An 18,398-nucleotide genomic window follows, 5' to 3' on the forward strand; every position below is an offset into this window, starting at 1 on the left:
GGACTTCTTAGCCTCCATTATTGTGGGGCCAGTATCTAAACCTCTCTTCTATATGTTTATTTTTATTTTTATTTTTTTAAGACAGAGTCTCCCTCTGTCACTCAGGCTGGAGTTCAGTGGCGCGATCTCAGATCACTGCAAACTCCATCTCCCAAGTTCAAGCAATTCTTCTACCCAGCCTCCCGAGTAGCTAGGATTACAGGTGCCTGCCACCACACTCGGTTACTTTTTGTATTTTTAGGAGAGACAGGGTTTCACCATGTTGGCCAAGCTGGTCTCGAACTCCTGACCTCAAGTGATCCACCCGCCTCGGCTTCCCAAAGTGCTGGGATTACAGGCATGAGCCACAGCACCAGGGCTCTTTTCTATATGTTTACATCCTTTTGGTGCTGCTTCTCTGGAGAACCCTGACTAATTGGGTGCCCTGGAGTAGTCACCTGGGGGCCCTTCTCTCAGGCTCACAGTCTTTCCACCCTTTCTCCCACGAGGTCCTGGAGCCTCCCTGCGTAAGAGGCTCCTCTGGTGTCCCAAGGCTCCCAAAGGGGCGTGGATCTGATGCCCCCGTGCCTGTGGCCTCTCCTCACCCTTAAATACCCAAGTGTTCTGGGAGCTCCGCTGGGCATAGATGGGAGCACACTGCCAATCCTTGCTCCCTCCTGGCTTCACTGACCAGGAGGGAGCCGCAGATCCTATGAATATTACCCATCAGAGAGTCCTGACCTGAGTCTTGGTTGGAAGCTGATGTGAGAGACGGCAATGTTACAATTAAGTAAATGGATGACCTCAATTCGGAGACAATGTTTGTCGAATTGAATCTTCAGTGGGTTAACTTTCCTCATATGAGTAAAAATGATATTTGGGATTAAGTTTTCACTGCACTGAATGCATTACTGGATTTCTGCCTCTCGTCATTAGAAAGGGGACATAACCTTCACTAAGGCGGTCTGCAGGGACCAGGATGGCTGGCATAAGTGCTGAGTGCTGACTGACCACAGGGGATTAGGGCCGAACACAACTCATTTCACACTGTAAATAAGCTGATTTGTTTTTGTTTTTAAATAAGCCTTATTAAAAACTGGCTGCCACTCATGGAGGATCTGCAGCAACATTGCAGGGCAGGGCTTTGACTTTCCTGGCTTGGCAGACACAGCAAAGCCGCTTTCAAACAACTGCTTCTGCCTGCTTCAAGTTTGGGAATAACCCAGAGGGCCTCCCTGCTGTCCAGGTCCCTGGGGAGGTCCTGGAGCCATGGCCCCAGGGAGTGGTGGAGTGTGGGCAGCTTTGGGGCCAGCGCTAAGCTGCAGAGGACACTGTACACAGGTCGGCGGGCATGGCGGCGTCTCTTGGGCTGTTCTCTCTGCAGTGCATCAGCCTTTCCTCCTTAGCTCCTCCAAATGTATTCTGGAAATGTGCGGAAGTTCTTTGGAGCCCTTCAGATCTGTAAAGTCAAAACTATTTTCATAAGAATATAACAATGTTGCCACGTGCGGTGGCTCACATCTGTAATCCCAGCACTTTGGGAGGCCGAGGCGGGAGGATCACTTGAGATCAGGAGCTTGAGACCAGCCTGGCCAACATGATGAAACCCCATCTCTACTAAAAATACAAAAAATTAGCCGGGTGTGGTGGCGCATGCCTGTAATCCCAGCTACTTGGGAGGGTGAGGCAGGAGAATAGCTTGAACCCAGGAGGTGGAGGTTGCAGCGATCTGAGATTGCTCCACTGCACTCCAGCCTGGGCGACGATGAGAGTGAAACTCCATCTCAAATAAAAAAAAAAAAAAGTCTATGATGATGTTATTTGCCCTTTTCCCTTTCATTTTGTCACAAGTGTGCAGTGAAGGTTTTTGTGGCCTATGTGACATGGGATGATGTCATCACTCTGGTGATGGATGGAAGTTACACCTGTGTATTCTTGTTGGTTAAACATTTCTCAGTTTTTATTTAGCATATGGAAAATATCAATAGCTATAAACCACATAAACATGAGCTCTTTGGAGTTCTTAATTATGTTTTAAGAGTATAAAGAGGTATTGAGACCAATAAGTTTGAGAAACTTGTTCCAGATTTTTTCTTTCTTTCTTCAAGATAAAGTGTCATATGCATTGTGATACTTATATACTCTCTCACCACTGAACATGTGCAAAATTGTGCTATGGTTATTATTAGATTCCTATCTTTTCAAAATATGTAAATGACAGTCTTTGAATGTTACGGGTCAACTCTATTATTCCCATGAACCCTGTGATTTTCATTGTGCAATTTAAAAAAATTATTTGTGATTGTGGCAAAATACGCCTATTATAAAATTTACTATCCTAACCATTTTTAAGTGTGGAGGTCAGTGGCATTGTGTATCTTCACACTGTTGTGCAACCATGACCACCATCATCTCCAGAAATTTCTTCTTGCAAAACTGAAACTCTTTACCATTAAATGGTAACTCCTCCTTCTCCTCACCTCCAGCCCCTGGCAACCAGCATTCTATTTTCTGTCTGTGGATTTCGCTTACCTCATGTAAGTAGAAATAGACAGTATTTGTCTTCCTAGATCTTTCTTGACTCCCTCCCACCTGCAAAACTACCTAGCCTCAGGGTCCTGGGGGATGATGCAATACCAGAGCCGAGAGCTCTTGTCTTGTAAAGATGTGTCACCATGCTCTTCCTGCATGTCACTTGTGTTGTGATGGCCAGTCTTGTTGGCATTGGCATGTTGGAAAGATCATAGACCTTGGACAGGGCTAGTTTTAAAACCTGGGTCCTCTGCTTTTGAAGCTATGTGACCTTTGCATAGGACTTAAACGCTTTGAGCCTTAGTTTCTTCATCTCTACAATTAGGATACAGATCCCCTCATTGGGGTGGTTGTGAGGATTAAAAAAAATGTGTGGAGGAGAAGGCAGGGGCCTTCCGTGCATGGTCCATGGTTGCCAAAACCCTGCAGTGAGGGAGAGGAGGCCATAGGTGGGTGAGGAGATGGCAGGAGCTCAATTTGCCAAGTGTAAAGTGGAAGGTGAGAAGTCACATCACGGAGGGACTCACGGCTACTTGGAGAGACTGGACTTTTTTCTGAGGGCAATGGGGAGCCACTGAAGGTTTTAGGCAGAAAGAAGACCGCCAGATTTGCATCTCAGGAAGGTCATTCTGTCAGTGTGTGGAGGACGCATTGGTGGGGGACATAGTGGGAGATCAGTGGGGACGCTGCTGCAGTGGCCTCGGTGAAAGATGGCTCAACACAGCAAAACATAAGAGATAACCCTCGAAATGCCTTTATTCTTTCCTCAAAGTTTCTGTTTCCTGCTTCACCTTTCCTCTCTCTTTGAATTTACAGTCTCTAGAAACTTCTTTATTATCCCAAGCAACCCCACTTTTGCTCTCAGCTGTCACCTCTTCTCAATGTCAGAGAAATGGTTGGCTGGATATAAACCATCTCTTGCTCCTCACGGGTGGCCCCCTGAGGGTGTCTCCCCAAGCTCACACCCTCCGCTCCAAAAACTTATCAATTCCCCAAAGCAGTCAGCTATTGTGAGGAGGTCTCTGAGAGGAGATGGGGAGCTGATACATTCATTCCACATTTGCTCCTGGTTTTTCCTGTTATCAGTAATGCTCCCCGCATTTTGGCAGATGGATCATCACCTCGAGAGAGGATCATTAGAGCACAATGAAGAGAACAAGAGCTAAATGTTTGGCTTTGAGTATTGAAAGCCAAGATCCAAGTATAGAATAAAAGATCTGGAAAACTGTGATTGCCACAAGCCCGTTCCCCCTGCTCTTGGAGAGGAGATCAAGTATGCCTCAGCAAGGAGTAGGTGGAGGGCCGGGTATGGGAACACAAGGCTGTAGCTATCTGAGGGCTCCTCTGTGGGCTGAGCCCCTGTGTATTTTTTTTTTTTGAGCAGGGAGAGGTGATGCAGGGGGATTCAATGGGGCCTTGAGATAGGTTTGGGGAGCTGAGGGGCAGAACCCCAGAATGAGCCTCTGTTCAGCGTAATGTGAAGTGGAAGAGATATTTGCATAGTTAATGATAACAGGACCAGATGCCGCTCATTCTGACCCGCTTGAAGACGAATGGAACAGAGAACAATTTCATGTACTATTTGGGATGTTTCTCTTGCAAGTAACAGAAAATACCCCTCCTGTTGACTTAAATGAGAGAGTTTATTGGCTCATGTAAATGAAAAATGCAGTGATAGGGCGGTCTTCAGGTGCAGTTTGATTGAGATGTTTCACAATAGCACCAGTGTGTGGCTCCATTTCTCTCCCATTCTCCTGGTTTTGCACTTTTCCCCATGTAGGCTTTGTCTTCAGCTCATGGTAGCCAGATGCCACACGTTTCCTTGCTTGTATCTTGGGGGAAACAGAAGAGAAAAAGACTGCATTTCTCTCCGTCTAATTATTGGACAAAAGTCCTGAATTTTGCTCTAATTGGACTAACCTGGGCCATAGGACTTGAGGCCAATGTATGGCCTACCATGAATGAAGGGGAGAGGTTGAGGGGGGTGAGTTCCTGGAGGTGGGCAGGGGCCACATCTGGGGCGGGGACTGGATAGCCAAAGTAGGGTCTGGACTCTATTCTAATGGCTTGGAGGAGCCAGTGGGGATGGAGCAGGGGTGTGATATAATCTAATTTACATTTTTAAAAGAACACTGTGCTAAGAGTGGAGAATGGGTTAAATGAATGAAGCTTTTTGGTGTGGAAAGAAGTGAAAACTTTTTGCTACTTACAACCCCTGCTTCTTTTTAAGGAGAGTAGAGTCCATTGTATGAAAGACCCTTTTGTCTTGCTCTTGCAAAATCTGAGAGTAAGGGCTGGGCAGAACTGAATTTCACTGTGCAAGAAAAGGGAATAATTTTTTTTTTTTTTTTGAGATGGAGTTTCATTCTGTTGCCCGGGCTGGAGTGCAGTGGTGTGATCTTGGCTCACTGCAACCTCCTCCTCTCAGGTTCCAGAGATTCTCCTGCCTCAGCGGACTGAGTAGCTGGGACTACAGTTGCATGCCACCACACCTGGCTAATTATTATTTTTTTTTTGTATTTTTGGTAGAGTCAGGGTTTCACCATGTTGACCAGGCTGGTCTTGAACTCCTGACCTCATGTGATCTGCCCACCTTGGCCTCCCAAAGTGCTGGGATTACAAGCATGAACCACCATGCCTGATGGGAAATAATTATTATTGTTGGTAGTTGTTTTTCTGAGAAAGAGGACAGAGTTGCGGGGAGAGAAACAAATGAGGCCAGGCATGGTGGCTCACACCTGTAATCCCAGCACTTTGGGAGGCCAAGGTGGGTGGGTCACCTGAGGTCAGGAGTTCAAGACCAGCCTGGCCAACATGGTGAAACCCTGTCTCTACTAAAAGTACAAAAAAGTTAGCTGGGCGTGGGGATGGGCATCTTAATCCCAGCTACTGAGGAGGCTGAGGCAGAATAATTGCTTGAACCTGGGAGGTGGAGATTGCAGTGAGCCGATATTGCATCACTGCACTCCAGCCTGGGCAACAGAGTGAGATTCTGTCTAAGAAAAAAAAAAAAAAGATGGATCTAGTTAAGATCAGAAGTCTAGAGCTTCCATTTCAGAAATGTTTGGGGAGGGGCCATAGGAGATGGAGGGTGGGGGTGGATCCCTAATGAACAGACGAATGCCATCCTGAGGGAGTGAGTGAGTTCTCAATCTTCCAGGAATGGATTAGTTCCTGCAAGAGCAAGTAGTTAAAGAATCTGGCTTCCCCAGTTTCATTCTCTTTCTTGTCTTGTGATCTCTTTGCACGTTTCCTTCCCTTCTTTCCACCATGAGTGGAAGCTACCTAAGGCCCTCACCAGATGCAGCAGCCCAATCTTGGACTTTCCAGTCATCAGAATTGTGAGCCAAATAAACCTCTTTTCTTAATAAATTACCCATCTTCAGCTATTCTGTGATAGCAACACTAAAGGACTAAGACGGGGCATTTTTAGAAACTGGTTTATTGAACTTTGAATTTTAAGTTGTATGTGTCCTAAGATGTGAGTCCTTCCAGGTACCCTAAAGTTTCAGTAGTCTGTACACTATGAATAACTGTATGTGAGGAGGGTGTGTGCATGTAAGTATTATAGGAAAGGGCACAGTCCCAAGTCTAGGTTAGTGTGGCACAGGCCACAACAGCATGTGTGGGATTATGAAATGAACCCAAATGGAATGATTTCAGGCCCCTGCCCACCTCCAGGAACTCACCCCCCTCAACCTCTCCCCTTTATTCATGGTAGGCCATACTCACATTGGCTCAAATCCTGCGACCTAGGTTGGTCCAATTAGAGCAAAATTTAGGACTTTTCCCCAATAATTAGAGGGAGAGAAATACAATCCCTTTCTCTTCTGTTTGGAGCTACAGTGAGGAGCTAGAAGTGACTTTAAAACTATCAACTCCCCCAGTTCTCACCCTGCATCAGGAGCTTCCAAAACCTTGGGTGAGGCAATGGCTTAGGGAAATTCTGTAGAATGGAGATTGGAAGTGCTATTACTTAGAATTTAGGAGTAAATCATCACCGGCTGACATCTCAGTTGTAAATGCTTTAGAGTTTATAAACTAATTTTGTATGTTTTATCTAAATATAAAGTGAAATCCAAAAAAAGGCCTTCCCTGAGAAATTACCACCCTCTGGTTTTGGAGTTGAAGACTTATTCTGAAGGGGTGTGAATTGCAAGATCTTTCTGAGATGCTATCTGGCAGTGTCTACTGCAATTTGAACATAGGTTTCCTCTGTTGCGTAAATCTTTTAGACCACTTTTAGAACTTTGTCCTACAAAATAAAACTGCCAGTACAGCAGGAGAGATGCACAGTAATTATTACAGGGTCATTTATAATAGTAGAAAACACACCAACAAACCAACAAAAATCCCTAAACTTGAAACAATTTGAATGTCCATCAACAGAAGACTGGTTAATAAAATCACGGCGCCTCCACACAATAGGATGCCATGCAGCTGTTAAAAAAGAGTCAGAGCCATATCTCCTGAGCTGGAACAATGGCCAGGATATATTGTTAAATTTTTCAAAAGCTAATTGCTTGTCCCAGTTTTGTCTGGGGGAGAAAAGCCAATAGGGGAATGTGTATTCATAAGCATTACATTAAAAAAGCATGAATAAAAAAATCAATGGTACACGTCAAAATAGTAATCCTGAGAGTGGTGGGATTAGAAGGAAAGAGAAGACCATGAACTTTAAAATCTATATATTCCTATATAAAACTTTATATAGTGTGTGATTTGGTTCTATATTTATGCAATAAAGTAGAAAAATTTCCAACTTACTTTGAGGAGGAGCTGCCATTCCAAGCAGTGGGAAGTATGTTTCAGAGCTCTGTGGATGGCTGCTATTTTTCTCGGGGTCAAATCAGGACATCCAAATACCTGATTCTTTGCTCAGCCACCCAAGAAACATCTTCTGCACAACAGCGTGTGTGTATGTGCGTGTGGGTGTGTGGGTGGAAGGGGGGGCATACCTCCAGCCAGTCACTATAAACCCCTCATCTCACACATCTTAATCCACAAAACCTCCAGGATAACAAAAAACAAACAAACAAACAAAAAAACATGGGTGGGGGTGCAGAACCACTGTTGGGAATGGAGTTCTAAAATGGAGGCTGAGTTTCCACACACAGAGGAAGTAGGTGGAACATTTGACAAAACTCTGGAGATGGCTGGCAGAGACCCAGGAAAAATTAAATTATCTCCAGATTTGAGTTTTTCTGGTAGAGGCTTAAAATCTCCTCATCCCGTTGCATGGGGAGCACAGCTGGCAAAGGAGTGTTGTCCAACATTGGCCCCTGCTGGATTCTCCACTTCCTGTCCCTCCACTTCCTGTCTCTCTGCTTCCTATCTCTCCATTTCTGTCTTTCTGCTTCTTGCCTGACTTGCCTCTCCTTAAGTATCCTAACCCGCTGCTCAATGCTCTGGGGCTGGCCTGGGAGTCCAGATGGCTCTTGGTCTCAGCCCCAGTAGAGTTGGCTCCTTTGTGGGAGAATTGTGCCCAGGTGGCCCCACTCTGGCTCTGCAGAACAACATCACTTGGTGTTTTATCAATGGATTACTTTCCTGGTTTGGTTTACTCTTTCCTTCTCTTTTTAGCACCAGAGTGAGGAGAGGCTAGGAGGAAGAGGAGACTTTGAGAAGCTGCTTCTTTGCCAGGTGAACTAGGACTTGGACTGGAAGGGAAAGTGAGTTTTCTCAACCCTGCAGGCTTAATAGGAGGCAACTGGACACTGTCTCTTCTGGTGCCTGCCAGGAGGGTTTCTAAATCACACTCCCTGGGGTCCCTGGACAGAGCCTCAGCAGACTCAGGCTTGGGTCATTCAGCATTAAAAAATATGAAATGAACAATGACTTTCTGCAAATAAATGGCAATGTTCCATTGGGGAAAATTTATTTTCCATTTAAAAGCTAATGAAAACCAGTTATGGTGAAAAACCCAGCCAAAGAAAGGATTGAGGCTTTCTTTTCTTCATGAGGAGAATAATGCCAAATTCTGGCTGGTTCTTTGTGGAATCCAGATCTCAGGGAGAAGAGGGGCTGGGCCACATGGAGTCCCTCAAACTCTGGTTGGAAAATGTGTCTTGGGGTCAGACAGGAAGCTTGATGGGGTTGGCAAAGGCTGGGGGGAGCCCAGGAAACATGCTCACTCTTCTGAGGGGGTGTGGGACATGCCTGAGCAGAGGAGAATTCCGGAGCATCTAAATATAGCATGAAAGGCAGAGCCCAAGAGCCCGAGACAGGAACTCAGTGGATTTAATACATCTGACACTTTCTCAGCTGTTTCTTTTTTAGTTTGCCCATGCTGACGTGGAGGCAGGGAAATCCAAGAATGAGTCTGAAATGCTCCAGGTTTCATGTGCCTTGTCCATGGCTTAATTTGACCATTGCCTTTTCCTATCAACATGCTACCTTCATCTGAGCATTGGACCTAACTGGAGTGCCCTGCCTCTAGGAACCTTGTTGGCTCACCCTACCCATGTTCTTCTCTCCCATGACTCAGAGCCCTGACAATATGGTTTACTTCTACTGACCTGTGATCTTTGAGATGCTCTCTTCCCTGCTTAACAACCTTCAATGGCTCCCTATTGCCTCCAGAAGTTCTATTTTTTAGGTTTCTGTTCAAAGCTCTTGCATCTGCCTCCCTTCGCAGCTACGTCTCCCACCATTACCTTGAAAACCTCTTAGATTTTAGAATTGAGCAAATAGCTCATGCCCCCTGTGTTCTTTTATACCCAGGTGTTTTGCATATACTAGTCTTGTTCCAGGAATTCCTTGCCTTGCCTGGCCTGCTGGAGGTTGAGTCATTTAAGAAGCAGCTCAGACACTATTCTTCCCTGACCACAACTTGCTCTGAAAAGTCAGTCTGAAGCTCCCAAGGCAACATGTGCAGGCTCTAGTTAGAGCACTTTGGACACCTAGTGGTGATTATTCAGATGATGGACACATTCCAGAGTCTAAGGTTCCTCGTCTGCAAAATGGGGATACTAGGACCTCCTGCATGAGAGTGGGTGAGGATTACAAATGAAACAAAGCATGCAAAGCCCCTGGAAGCCCTCAGTTGCTGAGTGGAATTATATTATTAGACAGTAAACATTTTGAGGACAGGGACAGTGTCTCATTCATTTTTGTATCCTTGACTCCTAAGGCAGAAGTTGGTTGGAGAGTTTTGCTGTGCTTGTTTGTTGAAGAGAGGGATGGCTGTCTTGTGGTGTGTTATTTGTCTCTCTCTCTCTGGGTGCATGTCTCCAACTAGGTCTGAATCCTTCCTGACGATTCTTATCCTCTTTCCCCTACAATGCACGGCTTACTGCAGGGGCTCAATGAACATTAGCCCAGCAAAGAGAGGCAGGGAAGGGGAAAGAGATGAATATCCTAGTGCTCCCTTGGAAGGCTCCTCTTCCCCTCCTCAGATACCTGGGGAGGCACCGTTTGTTCTCTCCAGGGAGCCAAGGCTGGGGACAGTGACCAGCCCTCCTAACCAGGGCTTTGCTTGGTTCTGTGGGGGAATGAGAGGGCCCCTCAGATTTTTTTTTTTCTGAGATGGAGTCTCACTCTGTAGCCCAGGCTGGAGTGCAGTGGTGTGATCTCAGCTCACTGCAACCTCTGCCTCCTGGGTTCAAGCGATCCTCCTGCCTCAGCCTCCCGAGTAGCTGGGATTACAAGTATGCACCACCATGCCCAGCTAATCTTTGTATTTTTAGCAGAAATGGGGTTTTGCCATGTTGGCCAGGCTGGTCTCGAACTCCTGACCTCAAGTGATCCACCTGCCTCGGCCTCCCAAAGGCTCATGCTGGGATTACAAGCGTGAGCCACCGCAGCCAGCCCCCCTCAGATATTTTGAGTCTCCAGCAGGATGAGACAGAGGCAGAAATGGCAAGTGGCAAGGAGGCACTTCCTCAAAAGGCAATGGTGCATTTAATCTTTAGCAAGACAGCAGCCTCCTCTGTGCCCGCAAGCCACCAAGCATTGTGTGTGCATTCTCTTGTTGACTCTCACAAGTCTAGTGGGGCAGGCACTGTTATCCTGCCCATTTTACAGATGAGGAAACAGGCTCAAAGAGTTCAAGAGGCTTCCCGAGGCCAGCTTGTTTATAGAGGGGCTGGGAGTTGAGCACAGGCCAGCCTGAATCTATAAATTGGGCACATAGATGCCAGGTATAGAGCAAAAGGAAGGCATTGTTATACCACGTGTGGGTGTACCATGCAGATGGCAAGAGCTTTAACCTGAGCTAGCCAGTTTACCCATCTGGTGGTGAGGGCTTTAACCTGAGCTAGCCCGTTCACCAGTCTGGTGGTGAAGGCTTTAACCTGAGCTAGCCCATTCGCCAGTCTGGTGGTGAGGGTTTTAACCTGAGCTAGCCTGTTTGCCTGTCTGGTGGTGAGAGTTTTAACCTGAGCTAACCCGTTTGCCCGTCTGGTGGTGAGGGTTTTAACCTGAGCTAGCCCGTTTGCCCGTCTGGTGGTGAGGGTTTTAACCTGAGCTAGCCCATTTGCCCATCTGGTGGTGAGGGTTTTAACCTGAGCTAACCCGTTTGCCTGTCTTGTGGTGAGAGTGTTAACCTGAGCTAACCCGTTTGCCCGTCTGGTGGTGAGGGTTTTAACCTGAGCTAGCCCATTTGCCCATCTGGTGGTGATGGCTTTAACCTGAGCTAGCCTGTTTGCCATCTAGTGGCTCCAGGGAGGTTCTTCCCAGCTCACAGAAGAAGAAAAGGGGATTTGCATCAGGTGGACCTGTTGCAGTCCAGCTGCATCCAACCACAGTGTCTTCCTTGTAGACCAGGCATGTCTTCCCAGGTCCTGGTAAGCTTGTCTTTAGGAATCTGACTCCCACCACCATCCCAATCACCTCTGAGAGTGCTCGCCTGCTTCCACCTCTCCAGGCTGAACCCAAAGATACAAGCCTCACCTGCAGCCAGAAGGGACTTAGGAACCCTGAGGTTCTCTGGCTGAGCTGAAGGCCAGCAGCCTTCTGGGCTGGGGCCCCTCCTTGAGGTGGGTCTCGGCTACATGACTCCAGGCATCTCCATCCTCCCTCCTAGGCACAACGACTTAGTTCCATCATGGGGCTTTGATCTCGGGCTGATTCTTCCTCAGGGATCACAGCGCCTGGGCTCCAGAATCTGTCTGGGGGTGTCCTGCCCAGTGCTGGGGACCAAACTGAGCCCTGGATGAGCAGGTGCTTCCACTGGACCCCCAGGCACTGTTTTCAGAGTGGCTGCCATGAGATGTGTCCTTAACGAGGTGAAACTCTCCCTGTGGTGCTGGTGGCTGGGAGGGAATTTTACCTGTGGCCTCTGTTTGGAGGTTTGAGAATGGGCCATGTTTACTTTCATTAAAATTTTAAAAAAGTATATCTGGGTGTTTGAGGCTAGGGGAAGGGGATATTGGGGCAAAAGGAGAAGGACAGATTATCATAGAATGGCAAGGGAAGCCCCCTGAATACCTTTGCAAAGTTTAAAGTGTACAGGAAGAGGCTGGGTTTGGTGGCTCACACCTGTAATCCTAGCACTTTGGGAGGCCGAGGTGGGTGGATCACTTGAGGTCAGGAGTTTAAGACCAGCCTTGCCAACATGATGAAACCCCATCTCTACTGAAAATACAAAAGTTAGTCAGGCGTGGTGATGCATGCCTGTAATTCCAGCTACTTGGGAGGCTGAAACACCAGAATCATTTGAACCTGGGAGGCGGAGGCTGTACCCCAGCTTGGGCGACAGAGTGAAACTCTGTCTCAAACAAAGCAAAACAAACAAAAAACAAAGTGTACTAGAGGAACACAGAGCCAGTTAGCTGCTCTGAGCCGCCTGCTCTGAGCCCCACCTGGGACTCAGTGATGGAGGGGTGGCCTGAGGACCGGCTAGGCAAGGTGTCCGGCTTCCACAGCTCCCCTTTGTGTGATAGCCGGGGGTTAGCTGGGAAGGCCCCTATTAGGGCTGGGACCCCAGGGCCCATCCCAAAGCCAACCCCTCCCATTCTAGAGGAGGAATCTGAGGCCCAGAGAAGGGAGAGACATTCTGAGGTCACTCAGGCAGGTGAAGCCAAGGCTGGCTCAGACCTGGGAGTCCTGCCTGTCATCATGATACTCTCTCTAATGCCTCAAACCATGCCTGAAGGTGGTGAGTGAAGATGATAAATGATGAAGATGATTAGTAAAGAAGACTCTTGGCCCGGCACAGTGGCTCACACCTGTAATCCCAGCACTTTGGGAGGCTGAGACAGGTGGATCACCTGAGGTCAGGAGTTTGAGAACAGCCTGGCCAACATGGTGAAACCCCGTCTGTACTAAAAATACAACAATTAGCCAGGAGTGGTGGTGGGCACCTGTAATCCCAGCTATTGGGGAGGCGGAGGCAGGAGAATCTCTTGAAGCTGGGAGGCAGAGTTTGCGGTGAGCCGAGATCGTGCCATCGCACTCCAGCAGCCTGGGTGACAAGAGCAAAACTCCGTCTCAAAAAAAAAAAAAAAAAAAAAAGACTCTTCACCAACAGGTTGGGAGTTAAAGGTCAAAGGTCAAATTATCATCAGGATGCCACTCCCATTCCAAGTCCAGTGACTCAGGTCAGGGAATGACAGATCCACACTGTAGACAGTCACGGAACATGCCTTCTCCTGGCTTCAACTGCTTGTTGTGAAACACTTTCACAGGGGCATATTTCCCTGGGCATGGGGCTACTTTCCAGAACTTCACAGACACTTGAATCTTCTGGACAAGTGCGTTTCACAGTGAGAGAATTCTGGGACTTTGCCTACTCTCCCAGGTAACAGGATCGTGGTCACTCTTGGGCCTCCGTGTGGGTCAATGTTGAAGAGAGATGCTAGACAAAGCATGCAGGCCTAAAGGCAAGGATTTCTAGAATTTCAAGAGCAGAGGGCAGGTAAGAGCCTGGGTTCCAGGGAGGGAGGGAGAGAGGGCAGGTGGGCAGTGGTGGCTAGGGAGCAGAGACCAGCCCAAACAGGAATGAAGTAGGGTCAGAAGATTCCATGTGCTGGAGATGGGGACACACGTTCCCCATCACACACATTCTGGATGAGAGGGCCTACTGGCAGAACCTCTTAGGAGGGCACTGTGGCGCTATCTAACAGAAGCTAAAGGGCACATACCTGTTGGCCCAGCAACTCCACTTCAAGGTATTTATCTGACACACTCCCACATGTGTGCAAAGAGGTATTCAGAAAGCATTCTTTATTTAGGTGAGAAATGAGATATCTCATTAGACCACCTCACTGGGGGACTGAGGCATCAGTCATACAATAAAATGCCAACATGTGATCCAGTCGAAAGAATGAGGTGGCCTCATGTAGGTGGATCTCTAACATATATTAGGTTGGAAAGCAGAGCAAGCGAATGACAAGGTGCAGGATAATACGCATAACATGCTCACATTTGAATAAGAAAATCCTATTAATGCGTGTGCTTGTGTATGCGTGGAAGCGCTTCTGGAAGGACATCGAAGATGCTGGGGACAGTGATTGCCTCTGAGAAGATAACTGGGAGGCTGGGGTGCCAGGAGGGAGGAAGATGTGCTTCTCACAGTATGTCCTTGGATTGCTTACATTACCATGTTCAGTGCACAATATATCAGATCCTTCTTTCATGCCCCCTCCCCTGTCCCCCGACAGCTGCAAGACAGGGAGGGAGTGATGGCCTGAGCTAGTGAGACCTGAAACACAGGGCCTGACTGATGGCCCCAAGGTGAGGGTGTGGGTGAGGACACACCCAGCGCGCCAGTGTCTGTTTTGTGCTGATGAACAGATTTGTCATTGGCACTTTTGCAAAACTGCAATGAAATTCTGGCTCAGGGCACAATCACCCAGCTGGGGCCCCGAGGCTTTTGGAATTCACCCGTGGACAGCTTGTCAGCAAATCTTTATGGAGCAACAACTCTGTGCTAGGTACTGAGTACACAGTGATGAGCAAAACATGCAAAGACCGTGCCCTCTTCAACTTGGATGGCCAGGGGGGATTAGGAAAACAATTAAGTCAACAAACCCGCAATACCATCAGTGTTGTGTTCAAGTAGGCTATGCAGAGGGACAGGAGGGCCCGAGGGCTGCTTCATACAGGGTGAGGATGGAGGGGTTCTGAGGAGGGATGTCCAGGCTGAGACCCAAAAGGCGAAAATGAGCTGATAGGGAGAGGTGGGTGGCAGCCAGGAGTGAGTAGAATTACAGGTGGAGGGACCATGTTGGGAGGCTCCACGGAGGACAGTCTGGAAGGACTGAAGGACAGCCAGTGTGGCCAAAGAGTAGTGAGTGTGAGAGAGGGGGAGCCAGGTGAGGTTGGTGGGGAGGCAGTAGGAACGCCATGCTCCTGCTGCCCTGACTGTGGGGCACCCACCTTCTCAGGGGCTGGCATTTGCCTTTTCTTGCCTTGCCCTTTCAGTTGGATGCAACCACTCCATGACTCCAGTGGAGGATGAGACCCTGGGATCAGTTCCTGCCCTGGCCACAGGCTTTGCTCACCCTATGTTCTAATGATCAATATTTCTGCAGTAACATCTTGCAGAAATAGTTTTAGTTCACCCATGCTGAGGTGGAGGCAGGGAAAACCAGGACTGAGTTGAAAATGCTCCAGGTTCCATGTGCCTTTTCCATGTTATAGATGATCAAGATTTCTGCAATAACATCCTGCAGAATTAGGTGGTGTGGACAAGGGGGCTTTAGGGTGCATCAGGCAACATTATGTTTGGCTGCATGGGACAGAAAACGCCAGATCATGTAGCTTAAAGAAGATAGTTTTATTTTTTGTAGATAAAGTTTGGAGGTAAATCTAGACCCTTGAATTAGTCCTAGATCATCCATAAGAAGCTACCACATGGCCCAAGATGGCTGCTCAAATGCCAGCAGTTGCATCTACATTTCAGACAGGAGGAGGAGTGTGTGGGGAAGAGAAGGGCACACTTCTGTTTAAGGTCCCTTCATGGAAATCGTATATGATTTACTTCTGCCTGTATTTCATTGTCCAGAATTTATCCCAGGGCTGCCCCTAGCTGCAGGAAAAGCTGGGAAAGGTAGTTTTTATTCTGGGTGGCGATGTGCCAAGCTAAAGACATCAGGGGTTCCATGTTAAAGGAAGAAGAGGGAAATGAAGAATGCCAGACACAGCATTTTCTGCCACATATGATCAAATAAATTTGAGAAATACTTGGTTAAACAAAATGAAATAGGCTTCTTTACTGCAGAATGTCTCAGCCTTTAGTGCGCTCATGGACATTACTAATCTGTAAAAGAGGCTGTAGTAGTATGTAGCCTTTCCAAAACGTATTAAATTATAGAACTGGTGTGTGTGTGTGAAGCACTTTACGGAATTGGTGTTCTGCAGAGGATATTCAGGTAAACGTAGTCCTTGATTATAGAGTTCAAAAATAACCAAGCTAGGCAACATGCTTTCATTTTAAAGACTAAATGCCATTCCTTCAATCAACCTAGACCACCTACCCTGGAAACGACAGGCCCTGGGCCAAGTGCTGGGATATATGGCTGAGTCATGATTCCTGCTCTCAGTAAGTTCAAAGTCAAGAGAGACACATTCTCAGCAAAATAATGACAAGAAATGCCAGAATAGAACCTGGACTGGAAGAATGTGACATTGGCCTGCAGAATCGGGTGGCTGGGGTAGAGGCTGTGGACAGCATAGAGTGGGGTGGGCGGAAAAGGGTTGGTGCAAGGCAGTGAGTCTGGAGGGGTGAGTGCAGCCAGTGGTGAAAGGCCTCAAGTGCTTGCCAAGGATGTGTGCCTTCTTGTTGTGGCACCTGGAAAGAGACCGCGGGGTGCAGAAGGGCCACGTACCAGGGAGTGGATCGTGGTCTTTCCTCCTCCCTGGCTCCCAGCCTGCTGCCCGTATGAAGGGCTTCTTCCTGTCCTGACACAAGACAGTGAGTTGGTCACCAGAACACATAGCCCTCCTCCCGTTGCAAAGCTCTGTCATCTCCTTTCTCTTACATTGTCACAAGAAGCCTTAGAAGTGGAGCAGGCTGGGCGTGGTGGCTCATGCCTGTAATCGCAGCACTTTGGGAGGCCGAGGCAGGTGGATCACCTGAGGTCAGGAGTTTGAGACTAGCCTGGCCAACATGGTGAAACCCTGGCTCTACTAACAATACAAAATTAGCTGGGCGTGGTGGCAGGCGCCTGTAATTCCAGCTACTCAGGAGGTTGAGGCAGGAGAATCGCTTGAACCTGGGAGGCGGAGGTTGCAGTGAGCTGAGATCGTGCTATTGCACTCCAGCTTGGGAGACAGAGTGAGACTCTGTCTCAAAGAAAAACAAAAAAAGTAGAGCTGAGAGGGCTGCCCTTCCCCCACTTTACAGAGAGGCAGGGACAGCTCCAGCATTCTGCCACCTGCAAGTGGCAGAGGTAAAGGGGAGGGATTTCACACCTTGGTCGGGTGTGCGGAGAGAGGAGGCTGAGAGAAGTTCCTCTGAGGTGGGTCTGAGCTCCATGCGGTGCCTCTTCCTGCTAGCGAAGGCTCCCCTTGGAGGCTGCTCCACCAGGCAGGCAGGGAGGGGCCTGTATCCATTCCTGAGGGCTGCCATGATGAAGGACCACAGACTGTGTGCCTTCAAACAAGGGAAATCTGTTCTCCCATGCTTCTGGAGGTCAGAAATCTGGAATCAAGGCATCAGCAGTGCATGTTCCCTCCGAAGGCTCTAGGGGAGGCTCCTTCTCACCTCTTGCAGCCCCAGGGGGTTGCTGGCAATCTTGGCGCTCCTTGGCTTGCAGCCGCGTCACTCCGATCTGTGCCTGCGTTGTCCCATGGAGTTCTCCCTGTGTACATGTGTCTCTGTGTCTTTGAATGGCTTTTTCCTCTTTGTGTGTCTGTGTCAAGATTTCCCTTGTCTTATGAAGACACCAGTCACTGGATTAGGGCCTGACTAAATCAGCATTGCCTCATCTTTCCTTGATTACATCTGCAAAGAGCCTGTTTGCAAATAGCACAAACAGAGGTACCCGAGGTTAGGACTTCAACAGATCTTTTAGGGGAACCCAATGCAACCTAAACAGACAGTTTTGCCTCTTCAGCTCACACCTGAGCCAGCCTGGGGCCATGGAAAAGACCCAGAGCTGACGCCAGATCCTGCAGCTCTAACCTCCAGCAAATCGACAAATCCCACTTATCTCTAATTCATTAGCCTTTGCATGGATCTAATGCCCTTCAGTGCAGAGCCCTACAAACACACACAGTTTTCCTACTGACTCCTAGCCAGGTATGTGGTGGGGGAGCTGGGCCAGCTGGCAGAGAGCATCACCCATTGCCAGGGAGGCAGGCAGGGATGTGGCCAAATTTTCTTCCTGGGCATCTCCTCCTAGCCACAGGTGCTCCTTGGCAACCAGGCAGTGAGTCAAGCTGGCTCTGCAGGCAGCCTGGGCCCACCTGGAGCCCATCTCCCGCCCTGGCCCTCCGGCCTTCTCACGCGGCTGCATCATTTTAAACAGCTTTGAAAGTGATGGCCTGGGGTGGTAGTGATAGGGGCGCTTCGATTCTATTATTTTCAACAACTGTGGCCAGTTGGCTTTCTCTGTGCATTACAAATTCCTACCTGTCCTTCAAGGCTGTATTAGCTCACTAGAGCTGTTGCAACAAAGTACTACAAACTGGGTGTTTAAATGACAGAAATGTAACATCTCACAGTTCTGGAGGCTGGAAGTCTGAAATCCAGGTGTCAGTAGGGTTCTTTTTTTTTTGAGATGGAGTCTCGCTCTGTCGCCCAGGCTGGAGTGCAATGGCACGATCTTGGCTCACTGCAACCTCTGCCTCCCAGGTTCAAGCGATTCTCTTGCCTCAGCCTCCCAAGTAACTGGGACTACAGGTGCACGCCACTACACCTGACTAATTTTTGTATTTTTCTGTAGAGATGAGGTTTCACCATGTTGGCCAGGGTGGTCTTGAACTCTTGATCTCAGGTG

The sequence above is a fragment of the Gorilla gorilla genome, chromosome 8 (genome assembly GCF_029281585.2).
Source record: "Gorilla gorilla gorilla isolate KB3781 chromosome 8, NHGRI_mGorGor1-v2.1_pri, whole genome shotgun sequence".
Classification (NCBI taxonomy): Eukaryota; Metazoa; Chordata; class Mammalia; order Primates; family Hominidae; genus Gorilla; species Gorilla gorilla.